The sequence below is a fragment of the Pantherophis guttatus genome, chromosome 1 (genome assembly GCF_059756535.1).
Source record: "Pantherophis guttatus breed Tessera chromosome 1, ASM5975653v1, whole genome shotgun sequence".
In the NCBI taxonomy this organism is placed as follows: Eukaryota; Metazoa; Chordata; class Lepidosauria; order Squamata; family Colubridae; genus Pantherophis; species Pantherophis guttatus.
Window position 1 is genome coordinate 207,748,564 of NC_142063.1, and position 4,535 is coordinate 207,753,098.

General features: G+C 38.0%; 1 long non-coding RNA gene across 1 annotated transcript; it reads left to right on the forward strand.

Annotated features, from left to right (window-relative positions):
• The first annotated feature begins 413 nt into the window (after positions 1-413).
• On the forward strand, positions 414-4,210 carry LOC148116748 (uncharacterized). Its single transcript, XR_015731294.1, has 5 exons — positions 414-498; positions 605-698; positions 813-896; positions 1,004-1,116; positions 2,442-4,210. It is a non-coding gene; the product is annotated as an uncharacterized LOC148116748 (long non-coding RNA).
• The last annotated feature ends 325 nt before the right edge of the window (positions 4,211-4,535 follow it).

Sequence of the window (4,535 nt, forward strand, 5' to 3'; positions counted from 1 at the left end):
TTAGTTCACACCCCCACTGGCAGTTAAAAGGAAGAAACAGCTGCGATCACACACATTGCTCCTAGAAGTACGAAGCCAAAGACACCAGCCTGAAGATGACGAATGAGACTTCGTCGAAACGTTGCCAAGAAACCTCCAATTTTATGTGGGAGAAAACCCGAATAACCAAAGACCTACATACAAACACCCGCGAAAACCTCAGAAAACACACACACACACACACACACACACACACACACACACACACACACACACACATATATATATATATATCTGACAGAATATTTAAGCAAAGTAATGAAATACTATTTAGTATTTAAATAGATATTGTTTTATTTTTATATTAATAAAAACATTTATTGTTAACTGCTTCAGAGGTTCATTTCTTAAAGTAGATCTTAATAGAGATAAAGGTTTACGGTACATTGATTTATTTCCTCCACGACAAGGTTGCTGCAAGAAAGGGAGCTGGCAGAAAAAGATGTCGCCGTAAGAGCTGTAAGTCATTCATTTCCCTTACCATGCTGTTTTAAGCTCCTCTTTATAAATACTGGTATTTATTTTATATGACTGATGTTTGCTTCTTGTAATTTCTGCATCTTAGTTGGAAGAGGAGAACAACCATTTAGCCAGCAAAATGGCTCACCTTATGAGGGAGAATAAGGAGCTGCAGAAGAAAATAAAAGGCAATCCAGAAAGTGAGTATCATTTTAACATAACATTTAATTGTTTTCATTCGAAAAAGAAAAGTGATGTATTTCATCTTAAGCATGTCTGTACAAGTTCTAGTTCTTTTGTTATTTTTTTGCCAGGAGATGCTGACAAGAGAGGAAACATAGGAAGAACTAAGAAGAAAATATGAAAAGTAGCAGAAAGCCATCAGCAGAGTGAAGACTGTAAGTATCGTACATGATAGTAAGAAATTAGAACAACCTTTTTAAGTGAGATTTTATAATGCATTCAAAGTTAATTTTGATTGTACTTTATCAATTTCTTTTTACAGGAGGTCTCAAAAGAAGCTGAGAAAAAGAAAGAACTGGTAAGGGCTCGGGAGTAGGCAATTGATGACATCTGCTCCCAACTTGTATCTCTATCCATCCAGGGAAGATCAAGATGGTAAGAATTGTCCTTCCATTTCTTGGAGAGAAATAGACATTTTTCAATTGGTGACTCTCTATTTTGTTCTAAAATATTTGTTTAACACTTTTCAGTCTCTGCCAGAGAAGAGTCCAAAGAAACACCTGATTGCATACAAAACACAAATGATACAATTTTTAAGAAATTACATATTTTTATTCTGCAGTTATCTTGGCACCATGATTTTTATATGCCAAGTGTTTAATATTTGCTGCTGTTAAAACAAGGGGACTAAAGTATGAGTCCAAACATTTCTTTGCCATTTTAAAATAGGGATTGATTTCGGCATGAGTAGGCCTCAGCAGTCATGAGATTAGATTTGCACTACACATTAAGAGTTTTCCTTGCAGTTTGATGGACTGGGGAAAAATCCATTTGAATGACAGCTATATTATAAGTGAATGGATCCCTACTTTCAGAAAGCTTTAAAAATCAAATCAAAGAGCACTACTGAAATTCATATTTAAAGTCCAAGAGGAGATCTAGTGAATTAAATGGGAAAACTTCTTGAAATGTTGCTAAATTAAGACTTCATATTGGAATGTTTCATGGTTAACTTACATTTTTGTTACTATCTGCATTTCTGCTACAACAGCAAAATCTTCCACGTTCGTGAAGAGAGAGAAACACAAGAGCAATTAGTCTAAGAATATTCCCAGGATTTCCCAGTTATATCTATCCAAAAATGTTTAACCCAAATACAACATAGAGAAAGATGAGATGCCATGTTAATTGAACAAACCTGAAATAATCATATTGGGCAAAAGTTGTTTCATATGAGAGTTACATAGGAGTCATTCAAAAAAAGTGAAGAAAAAAAATTCTCTCTTAATTTTTCCATGAATTTTTCTGAGATTTTCAAATTCTTCAGAATTCTATACCAGGGATGTGGCAAAGCCAAGGATGGCCCATAATTAGGCTATAAATTCAGTTATGAAATAAGAGATTTTAGATAGAATGCATTCTCTCCCGGCACTGGAAATAGAATTTAGATGATTTGACTTGATATGTTTGGCTGAATTGTTCCAAAGGCCAATGTGATGAAAATTTTTGCTAATATTCTGCCTGCTAAATTTTGCCAAGAAGTTATTCATCATCTTAAATTATTGTCTCTTTCAACTTGGCTAGTTCTCATTGGATAAAAATGCTGTTGATATATAGTTTAATGTTACTTGTTTTTTCATTGAAATAGTTATGTTTTTTTCAAAATAGGAAGATCTGGTTTCTCTTCAAATACAGTCTTCAAATACAGGATTGTACTAAGATGCTTCTATACTAACCTACTTCTTTTTACTCTATTTCAGTTCATTCAAAGACACCTATACTCCTTTTTGGAACTCCCTCTGCTTATGGCTTAACCCAAACAGGGACAACCAGGTCCAGCTGGATTGCTATGGCTAAGAGATGCAGTCATGTGGCATCACATTTTACACCTCTTCACTTAACTGTAACAGTGGTAACTGGTCGAAATTTGATACCACTTGAAGTTGTAACATGATGACTACCTTTATTATGAAAATTCTCTACCACCAATTATGCTCCTGAAGAAATTGCTTTTGGCAACCCCTTCTTGTCTGGAGGTCAAAGTGAGGAAAAGGCTTCCAGCAATTTGAATGTCATGCAGGTGGTTGTGCCCTGCAAGTGGTTGTGCCCTGGGATGTTAAGAAAGAAGAACTCAAGAACACCCAATAGGAAGGCATCAAGCAAGCTTTGGCCAACAGCCTTGCCAGCCAAGTTAATAAGTTCCATCTGGCCAAATGTCCAACCTCCTCCTCAGTAGAGGAGCTAGACAAACAGTGTCTCTGCCATAAATATATAGTGAGACATAATTAAAAGAGATGCATACCAGCTTGGTCATTGCCCGGGTTACAGGAACTGTGTTAGGTTTTGGAGTTCCTGGACATTTGGTGAAAAATGTCCAGGACTCATGGCTTCTGACTGAGTAACCAGGGTCAGCAGCCTTGGCAGAAGTAAGTTAAATTGTAAAGGCAAACCAGGGGGAATTGTCAGTAGAAGAAGCCAGCACAGCTATTGAATTGTTTATATTCGGAAACTGGGAACCTATTCTTTGCCTCAGAAACAACAAAGCTGTGTAATGAAAGAAGTAGAAGAATTGAAACAAAGAATCATTGAGCATCTAGAACAGTATAAAAACACAGCATAAGGTTGCCTGCATTGAAGCTTGTTCCAAGGAAACAACTAGCGCAACTATTGAAAGATGCCAATTGTCAGCCGGATCTCCAGCATGGGTTTTCCCTTTGATGCTTGCTTGCTATCGACTCCCATAGTAATGGGGAGGGGGGGCATGGCATTGGGGTTTGGGAAGAGAACTGGTGTGAAGATGGCCCATGTGAATAAAAAGGGAGGTTTGCGCTCACGAATTACTGCGCTGCCGAATTGAGTTGTTTACATCCAGTCAAGGCCAACCATCCTGGAACTCCAGATGGATGAAAACACCTGATGATGTGCCCCACATGACACTATGTGGGACAGGGCTTGGACATTCAGCCCGGGTCCCTCTGGGGAGGGATTATCCTCTACATGGACAATCTGAAGCGGTGTGGAAAAACACCATCTGAAACAGAATCACTGCTCAACACTACCTATTGAGCCAAGATATCACAGTGGAGTTTGGACTGGACATATGTGCCACCCTCACCATCAAATGGAGGAAAATAGTAAAACTGAAGGAATCAAGATGCCCTGCAGAAATAACATCAAGAGTCTGGATGAAGATGATCACTACAAATACCTGAGCATACTTCAAGCTGACAACATCAAGCACACTGAAGTCAAGAAAAAGGTTGGAAGTGAATACATCAAGAGAATGAAGAAGTCCAAACTCAGTGCAGGTAATACCATCAAGGCAATCAGTGCCTGGGCAATTCTACTTATTCAGTACAAAGCTGGAATAGTGGACTGGACTCAAGCAGAATTAAAGACCCTGGATAGGAAGACTAGAAAAATAATGACAATGAAGCATCCATGCAGCAATATTGACAGACTCTACTTACCAAGAAAATGGGTGGGGGTGGATTGTTGCAAGTAGCTCAGAGAACTGAAGAAGAAAAAAGGACATTGGAAGAATATCTGCAGTATAGTGAAGATGATGCATTGAAGCTAGTATATCAGGAAGGCCTACTGAGTATTGGAGAGGCCAAACTGAAGACCAAATGAAAAACAGAAAAGAGATATGGAAAGACAAAGAATTACATGGCTGTTATATTTAAAAAGTTGGCAGGGAAAGCAATAACTAAAAGCAGGAAAGTTAAAGAAAGAGACCGAGGGATTAATTCTGGCCAACAAGACCAAGCCTTAAGAAAAAATGCCTACAAGGCCAGAATTGAAAAGACAGCAATTGATAGTAAGTGCCACCTCTGCAAAGAAGCTGAAGAAAC